Below are 9,829 nucleotides of genomic sequence, written 5' to 3'. Positions count from 1 at the left end.
AGCGATGCCAAAGGCACCTTGTATCCCACCGTTGCCACCACGCGGGTTTGAATACTCTTTCCAAAACAGTTGTGATGCACAGAAATAAATTCACATCTCTCAAAGCCATTTATACCACAAACAGTGATGAACATGTTGTGGTCATATATAGTGTGGTCCCAGATGTTTAAAACCCCTTTATTTAAAATTAAGTAGTGCTGTGCTATTTTTAATTCTCCTGTCACTACAGGATGGTGCTGCACAGAACTTTAGACTTTTACCATCACCGTAATACCCGGATTAAAATAGATCAAGATCAAAATAAGGAGCCTTTTCATCAGCTCAACTTCCCGTAAGGCCTAGACATGGGAATTTAAAATAATTTAAAGTTCTTAGTTAGGAGTACAACCAAAAGAGTTATGTTTAAGCAATATGAGCTGTTTATTTTGTTACAAAAATTGTGAAAGACATATGCATTAATTACACCAAAAGTTAACTAGTATTGGTGGAAAAAGTGTTCTGAATAGCTAGCAGGACATAACATGAAAAATGATCAGGTGCTGTGTTACACACACACAGCGTTAAACTCACATCTCAGTTTTATAATATTTCCTGTAATTTCAACAAAGATTCTGTCTGCAAAGGATCCACAGGATTTCTAAAAAGCTAAACCTTATACTTACAAAATTCTCGTAAGATAACAATAAAAATACAAGTGACTTGAAACTGTCTTACGCGCTTTTTCATTGGATTTTACCTTTTGTTTAATATAAAGCGATAATGCTATTGCTGAGCATAAGAAAAAAAGATAAAGCAAGAAATTTTGAAAAAACAGTAATTTCATAGAGAAGATGAAGATAGTTCTCTAGGAAACCTTTAAAGAATGAAATACACGTAATCACATTTCATAGAAACAATCTGGTTTTTAATTTTAAGATGTAATTTATAAATATTATAAAGCAGGAAAATAATGCTTTAGGTACTGATCATAGTTTTTCCCTGTTGATTTCCATTTCAAAATTAAGACTGGCTATAAATCAGCCTGTTTCTGAAGTCTGTATGTGTTTAGAAAGAAACGATGTCAGTAACTTATTTGTCCACTAGGCCCCACGGTGCTGCAAGCAAGCAAGACAGTTAGTGAATATGAATTTGGCAGAAGAGCTGTATTTTCAGTACGCAGTGCGATAGGTAAATCACTAAAGGGCCCAAGTAAAAGTTGCCTTTAAAGCCCAGCTAAAATAAATGAACAAATCAGTAAGGAAAAAGTAAATAAATATTTTGATGCAGTGGTTGTACATGCATCCCAAGGGTATTTTGAACCTTTTTCATCTTCAGTTTACTTTAACTCTGTATCACCCCATTAGACTTCCTCCTACTTGAAGAACCCAGTCAAGTGCTCAGACCTGCATGGGGCAATGCACAGGTGCCTGAAGATGCCATTAAATTCACAGACTCTGAGGTCTCTACAGGTTCTCCCTGCATGTCTCCAACTTCAGGACTCAAGACCTGTACTCCAACACGACGAAACACACACACCTCGCAATTTTGCATGCACCAGAAACAGTGCATGTGCTAAATGTGCTTCATTCGATTTGCTCAAAAGCTGTGGATGATAGATGATTCCTTGAAAAAAAATTAGAACAGTAATGGAAATAAACTGAGAGTCAGATTTTTACCTATTTTACATTCCAGTAGTGCCCTCTCTCAAGGAATTTTTTTATGCCACGTGATGTCCATAAGCACAACTGTCCCTGCCCCTGCAAAGTGCTCATCTCATTATACAGTTTATCATCAATTGCTGCCTTCAAATTGTTCCATGGTGCAGATAAAGACCAAGTTTTCTTTTTTGTTGCCAAATATTTTGTTTCCAAAACATTCTGAACTGGAGATGTATTTCCCGGTAATCCACCTTAAGTGCTTTTATGGAATGCAGCTAAGATACCTCATCTGCAAAACAAAACGAAATAAAGTTAGCATTCACTCTTTATTGCAAGATAAATGCCATAAAGTAATCACAGAGGACAAACAAAGCAATCCATGATTAAGGTGTTATCTTTCTGTACTCACTTTCCACTTCAGATATTAGGAGAAACAAACAAAAAAGGGTTGATTTTAAGATGTGGAAAACATTTTCTGGTGGTGGTGATAATCACATTAACATTTTCATAGGTAGCCATTTATATGGGTACTTTAAAAAAAAGTGACACAAAAGAGGATGGAACTGAACTACATTTTCATCCAAGTTTTTATTAAAAATTAAAAAGAAGAAAATTCAGAGTGCCAAACTTTGACTCTGATGCCATCCAGTTAATTTTTTATTCAGAAATTAATTTAATTCAAATATATTTCAACAATGGGAAGTGTTGCCATGAAATGATACAGCAGCTTTTGCGGAACTACTAGCCACTTTCACAGCAATGGTGAGACATCGTGCAATTTTCAGCATAGATCAAGGAAATCTCTGGAGCTCTGGAGCCCTCAGCACAAGAGGGACATCGACCTGTTGGAATGGGTCCAGAGGAGGCCACGAAGATGATCAAAGGGCTGGAGCACCTCTGCTATAAGGACAGGCTGAGAGAGTTGGGGTTGCTCAGCCTGGAGAGGAGAAGGCTCCAGGGAGACCTTATAGCAGACTTCCAGTCCCTATAAGAAAGCTGGGGAGGGGCTGTTGGCAAGGGCATGTAGCGATCGGACAAGGGGAAATGGTTTTAAACTAGAGCAGGGCAGGTTCAGATTAGACATTAGGAAGAAGTTCTTTACACTGAGGGTGGTGAGACACTGGACCAGTTTGCCCAGAGAGGTGGTGGAGGCCCCATCCCTGGAGACATTCAAGGCCAGGCTTGGTGAGGCTCTGAGCAACCTGATCTAGTTGAAGATGTCCCTGCTGACTGCAGGGGGGTTGGACTGGATGGCCTTTAAAGGTCCCTTCCAGGCCAACACATTCTATGATTCTACGATTCGACATCAATTTGGTTTTTCTTAGCACCTCTTTAGCAGGAGGTAGCCAGTGGCCGGGAGTGCAGGCAGCACACCTCATAGCCATAAAGGGATCTTTTTCTCTGGAAGTCGCTCCATGGAGCAGGGATGCCTCAATATTAGTGGAGACTCCTTAGTGACACATCTGGTGCTGCCCACTGAAAGATCAAGGGGATAATTGCAGTTCCCTTCACGTCCAGTTAAAATCGGTTTCTCCTGGGAACTGCACTGAGCCTATTTGGACTTCCTAAGACAGGACTGGTCTTTCCTGGCTGCCCAACATTGTACATCACACCCATCAGTCCCACAGGAAAGGGAGGCAGGAGGAACGTCCCTCTAATCCAGATAGTGAAAGTGAAATCAGGACCTCTTCTCTCTTGATCTTCCATCATTTCACACCACTTTGGTAGCCCCATAATATATTTTTTCTAACTTCCCATTAAGATCTGGAAGCAAAGAGCTCCACTTCCCTACCAGCAGGATTTTAAGGGAAAATCACAGAATCACAGAATGATAGGATTTGGAAGGGACCTCTGGAGATCATCTAGTCCAACCCCCTGCCAGAGCAGGGTCACCCAGAGCAGGTGGCACAGGAATGTGTGCAAGCGGGTTTGGAATGTCTCCAGAGACGGAGACTCCACCACCTCTCTGGGCAGCCTGTGCCAGGGCTCTGCCACCCTCACAGGAAAGAAGTTCCTCCTCATGTTTAGGTGGAGCTTCCTATGCTCAAGTTTGTGCCTGTTACCTCTTGTCCTGTCACTGGGCACCCAACAAAGTCCCAACAAAGCCACCGAGGATATTTGGATGAAATGAAGAACACAGTATTTTAGATATTATCTTTACATTTTCATTTGATTTCTTGATGCTAAGTCTTTGTCAGAATTTAAATACCTAAGTTTCCTGCATCTTCTGAATCCAACACCTAGGGAAAAACCACATAGCCTGCTCGAGAGGTATGTTCAAGTTTGTGCCTGTTACCCCTTGTCCTGTCACTGGGCACCACTGAAAATGTTCTTCCTTCCCACCTTACACAGCTGCGATGCAGGTTTATCCCATCCTAAGCATCTGGTGCTATTTTACTTTAGCAGGGAAAGAAAATTAAATGCACGGCCCCAAGAATGGATGACTTTTTCAGCAGCTTTACACAGCTCCAGTGAAGAGCAGACCTAGGTAGACGTTGGAGGATTTGTCTTAGTATCAGCCAGTGGGTGTCCGTTAGATAGCAGTATGTATTTCTTCCTTATAGACTGTGCCACTGCAGAACACGTTGTCCCTGGCTCCCCGTAGCACAGGACTATGGAAAGGCTGCACTGCTGCAAAGGGCATGAGGTGCCTCCAACCTACAAGTGACAAGGTTGTTTCGCACATTGTGGTGTTTTTTTAAGAAGAAAGCCTCTGAATAAGGGGAAGCCATACTTAAACATGTTATAGAGGGCTATCTTTTACTTGTCATGTTAAAAACGGTGGTTAGTTTTATTAAACTGTGATTGCAGACTTCTGCCTGTGGAAGCTCCGTCTGAAATGCTTCTCTTATTTCATACACTGCGCCGCTCCAGATACTCATCAGCCCTCTTTGCAGCAGACTTGATTTTTGGAAGGACTGGTCTGCATAGCTGTTCTTGGTTTATTCAGGTTTCTGACACACCGTTTATCACCTTTACATTCTTACACTTCCACTGAAAAAGCTTGAAAACAGAATTGAGACAAAACTTTTAAGTTTATCTTGATGCCAGGAGTCACCAGCTTTCTGTGATTTTCATCTGAAACAAGAAATCAGTGAAGCTGGGTGTCTGTAAATGTCAGTGTGTCCAGCCTAACCTCCCTGCTCATTACAGAACACATAACCAGCTATGGCCTGATTGGTTTTGAGCTTAATTCTATGGCAAACTGAAAACAATTTTCTTTGGTTTTTCACTTTCTAATACCTGTCTTCTGTAAAATAAAAGTTCCTGTCCTTACACATACTTAACTGATGCTAACATCATTTAAACCAGGTTGTGGAAAGTAAGTATTTACTTCCCAGCAGTTGTTAAAATGCCATTACAGATTGTATTTAAATGTATACATTACACTAAAAGTAATTATGTTCATGTGAGACAATGATGATGATGATGGTGATAAGATCAAGCAGCAGATGTGTGAACGTAAGTGCCTGCCATCTTATTTTAAACATCAGATGAGCTGAATGGAAGCCTAAGTGGGATCATTTTGGGATCATTTTGTTAACTCAATATAAATAATTCTTTAAATTTTATTCTCCATTTCAAGGTATGGCAAATTATAGTCGAACGTTCTTCACAGTGTTGATATAGTGGCACTGACGTCATTACTTCAGAGGCAACTAATTGAGAAACATGTTAGGTAAGATACCTTTTACCATGCATAAGCAGGAAAACAGTTTAAAATTTGGTGCCTCTCATCAAACCCTGTAGGTACTTACCATGCCTGTTCTCCACAGAGCTACTGCAGCACTGCCAACCATCTCCTTCACATCTTTCAATACTTAAAGGGGGCTTATAAGAATGATGGGGACAGGCTTTTTAGTACAGCCTGCTGCGATAGGGCAGATTCAGACTAGGTATAAGTCAGAAATTTTTTATGCTGAGGGTGGTGAGACACTGGCCCATGTTGCCCAGAGAGGTGGGAGATGCTCCATCCCTGGAAACATCGCAGGTCAGGCTGGGCAGGGCTCTGAGCAACCTGATCTGGTTGGAGATGTTCCTGCTCATGGCAGGGGATTGAACTAGATGGCCTTTAAAGGTCCCTTCCAAATCGTTCTATGATTCTATGATCTGCAGCCTCTTGGGCCTTCTCACCTTTGCCCATCTCATGGGCATCTTCAAGAAAACATCTGCTGGACTGGACGTGACAAAAAACAGTGTGGAGTCAGAGGTACCTCCCACCTATTCTTTGCTATGTTTTCTCTGGTAACTTAACAAGAGTGTAAGAAACACATGCTTACCTCACACCTTCACCTTGCTGAGCTCTATCCCTTCCTGCAGCCTCTCAGGATGTGGCCTAACCACCCAATACCACAAGGTGGAGACCCACTCAGTCCACAGCATGTCTATTCTGCATAAAACAGGTCAGATTTGCGGGGCCAAGAAGTTGGGTTGGGCAGTGGATGAGGAATCAGGAAGGTCTCAGGCAATGAAGTCAAACATGAGGTCAAACCTCAGCTGCGGTGACTCCTTACTGTGGAAAACCCAAACATGATGACAGGGGAGGAGGAAGAGGTAGGGAACCGGCGGGGTCTCTCCATATGTGATTTATAGGAAGACAATTTGCTCTGCTAGTTCTGCTAGGCACGGCTGAAGGTCAGGCTTTGCAAACTGGGACCCAAAACCACTTTGGAGGTGTGGATTGACAGGATGGCTGCATCACACAGTGCATGTTAGAGCAAGATCTGGTTGCTTCAGTAAAAGAACACAACGGAAATTGTAGAAAATGGCAGGAATGGGCTCTTGAACAGAGCACGTAGATCTTCATTACCATCTGTCCTCTGCCACGAGCCTTCCTCAACAGCTTGGCTGCCATGATACGGAGAAAAAGTAGTGTTTCCACCCAGGCTGTGATGGATAGCCCCAGTTGGAAGGAGCTGCACCAGCTCTAATGTATTATAAAATTGTTTTTAATTTATTAGAAGAAGGAAAGAGCAAGTATTGTTTCCACGAACCTTAACCACTTTATTGGTATTAAATCATATTAAGTTGCTGTTATTTTCTTGTATTTGGCATTTTCTTCTGAATGTTTATTCTGATTCGCTTTAGCTTCTGGCCAAGCGTGCATCAAGTGTCGAGAGCCAGTTCTAAACTCCATTTCCCCTATAAAAAATGAAGAGAGATAATTACATTTAAGAGCACTGTATAGAAAAAAAGTAGCAGTAATTTACTTCTATGGGCAGGTGTAGAGCAAAACAATAGCATTGAGTAGACGTGTCATGTGAGTTGCTTGAATAGACCATGTATACCTACTGCTTGAAAAAACAGCCAGCGAGTGTGCTGACTCTGAATCATAGAATCACAGAATCATAGAATCGTTAGGGTTGGAAGGGAGCTTAAAGATCATGTAGTTCCAACCCCACTGCCCTGGGCAGGGACACCTCTCACTAAATCAGGTTGCTTAGAGCCCCGTCCAGCCTGGCCTTAAAAACTTCCAGGGATGGGGCTTCCACCACCTCTCTGGGCAACCTGTTCCAGTGTCTCACCACCTTCATGGTGAAGAACATCTTCCTAACGTCCAGTCTGAATCGACCCATCTCTAGTTTTAATCCATTCCCTCTAATCCTACCATTACCCAACATCCTAAAAAGTCCCTCCCCGGCTTTCTTGTAGGCCCCCTTAAGATACTGGTAGGCCGCTATAAGGTCTCCTCGGAGCCTTCTTTTCTCCAGACTGAACAATCCCAGCTCTCTCAGTTTGTCCTCATAGGAGAGGCGCTCCAGCCCTCTGATCATCCTCGTGGCCCTTCTCTGGACATGTTCCAGCACGTCCATATCTCTCTTGTAGTAGGGGCTCCAGAATTGGACGCAGTACTCGACAGGTGGGGTCTCACAAGAGTGGAGTAGAGGGGGAGAATCGCCTCCCTCGACCTGCTGGCCACGCTTCTCCTGATACAACCCAGGATACGATTGGCTTTCTGGGCTGCTAGTGCACACTGATGGCACTCGTCTCGTCTCGTCTACCATCACCCCCAAGTCCTTTTCTTCAGGGCTGCTCTCAAGCCAGTCACTGTCCAGCCTGTATCGGTGCTTGGGATTGCCCCGACCCAGATGGAGGACCTTGCACTAGGTTTTGTTGAACTTCATGAGGTTGGCATGGGCCCACCTCTCCAGCCAGGTGAAGCATGCAGTGTCTTACAGTGAAGCATTTTGAATCTGATGCTGCAGAAGACGACGTGCCCTGCAGAAGGGACGTGCAGGGAGCCTAGGGAGCTCAGTACCCCGCAAGCTGTGAGTCTAAGAGGCAAAACTCTACACATTTCCTCAGCCTAAAGTATATTTTCAGACTAATGCAAATAGCAGCTTCGTGTCACGTAACTATGAAGCCTCGTGTCAGAGGGAGGTAAATCAAGAAAAACTCCACTGAAGTTAGGCCAAGTCACAGCCGTAAGAGCAGGAGTGTGCATGCATGTTTATATATGCCAATATCATTAATTACTTCACTGAGCTTCTTCTAGGGGCGATGTTGGGTCTCGCAGTCCCCAGGTGATATATTGACTCTTTAGAAGTTAATCAGTGAGTTGAATCTACTCTGCAAGCTTTATAATTCACCGTACTTTAGACTTACTATTGCAAAATGGTACGACTTGGGCTAGTATTTGGAACACACTCAGAAAACATGCAGATAAAGCAATTAGACACTTTAGATTTGGCTTCTTGGTGACAGTGTCCATACTAATTAAACTGATTGAGAACACATGCAGACTCGTAAGAGGGCCAGGTCAGGACTAAATTTTTCTTATGAGGATACAGTAAATAGGTCACACAGTGAAACAACATCAATACTAATTGATTAATATGTTCTACAAACCCAATGGAAATTAGGGCAATTTGCTCATTTTAAAATTAAACTAGTTATAAATGATTTGAGATGGTTTTAGTTGCCTAATTTTAGACAACTTAATTCACTTTGTCCTATGACTTTTAAGTAACATGATTAATATATGCAAATTAATTAAAATTTCTATATACTAATTGACTGAGTCATGTCCTTATCTTTTTGCAATGAATTCTTCTGTAAATACCATCATCCAAATGAAAAATATAACAAAGCCCTTAGAAATTTTTCCATAACTGTCCCTACAAAATGCAATTTTAGTATAATAAAGCTATCTGTTCAAAAAAGAAAGAAAAGTTCTTATGAATTTCAAAATTGCTTTTCTTGCTGAAATTCTGTGTGTTCCATGACCAAAAAGAGAACACGAACACAGCAGACATTTTGGAAAAAATTTATAAGAAAAAACTTTAACTGTAAATTAAAATTGGACATAGCTTACATTTCAGCCTTTGAAAAAGGAAAAATAACATTTTATCAGCAGTGATCTGGACTTAAATACAGACACACTGAGTCATAATGAAACCTCTTGAAAGACTGAAAACTGGCTTTTGGGTTGGTTTTTTTTATGTGAAAGTTACTTGGATATCCTGTTTTATCAAATTTTGTGGGGTGTTATTTGCGTTACGCTGTGAAACAGAGTTTGGCTGTGCATATTTTGGGTTTCTAAGACCATTACAAGATATGTAAAACATGTCTCCAGCAAGTGTTAACATCTTCTAAACAAAAACCTTGAACTTTTACATAAATACAGGTAGAATTTGGCAAAATGCGAAAGGTGTGAAGTCACCAGATGTAAGAGCATAAGATTTCACCTTGAATGAACTTTAGACGTGGCGAAGGATTTGCAGTGCCTTTCACAATCGGAAAAGAAAAGAAAATGGAGTAACCTAAAATACATATTTTTGAAGCAGATCTCCTGCCCTGATCTGTTTTGAGTAGCACTGTTTGCAGCTGCTATTAGCTTCTTCTTTTCCAAGACATGCTTAGTCAATTGGGACAACCCCAATTCATTGCTTTCCAGGTTTGTCTACGATTATCTCCTGCAACGGTCGACCGCGTAGCTGCCAGATTAACACAATGCAAAATGCGCATAATGACACTGCATTTTCAGTACCCTTATGTCAAGGATATACTTTGGCCAAGCACATCAGAACCTTTAATAGTGCAAACAACTGCTTCAGTCAATCTTTGGTTGTTCTTAGACGCCCTGGAAACCTCTTTCAGCCCCTGCAAGTCCACAGTCTGGACCCTGCACATCATCTGAAAAACATCAGCCTTTTCATGAGTCCATCCCAATATCCATCCTAAATGTTTTT

General features: G+C 41.7%; 1 long non-coding RNA gene across 8 annotated transcripts in view; it reads right to left on the bottom strand.

The window, feature by feature from the left end:
- Window positions 1-396: 396 nt before the first annotated feature.
- Window positions 397-9,829, bottom strand: part of LOC134508597 (uncharacterized) — a 128,301-nt gene continuing 118,868 nt past the window's right edge. For 7 of the 8 annotated variants that reach the window (XR_010069097.1, XR_010069098.1, XR_010069094.1 and 4 more), the window contains 2 exons: window positions 5,918-6,779; window positions 397-1,926 (listed from right to left, as the gene is read on the bottom strand). This is a non-coding gene — a long non-coding RNA (uncharacterized LOC134508597). The remainder of the gene's footprint in view (window positions 1,927-5,917; window positions 6,780-9,829) is intronic. The other variant, XR_010069101.1, reaches the window with a different exon arrangement.

Source organism: Chroicocephalus ridibundus, chromosome Z (genome assembly GCF_963924245.1).
Source record: "Chroicocephalus ridibundus chromosome Z, bChrRid1.1, whole genome shotgun sequence".
NCBI classification, from domain to species: Eukaryota; Metazoa; Chordata; class Aves; order Charadriiformes; family Laridae; genus Chroicocephalus; species Chroicocephalus ridibundus.
Note: the sequence above shows the minus strand (reverse complement) of the source record. Positions and strands in the feature narration are given on the sequence as shown.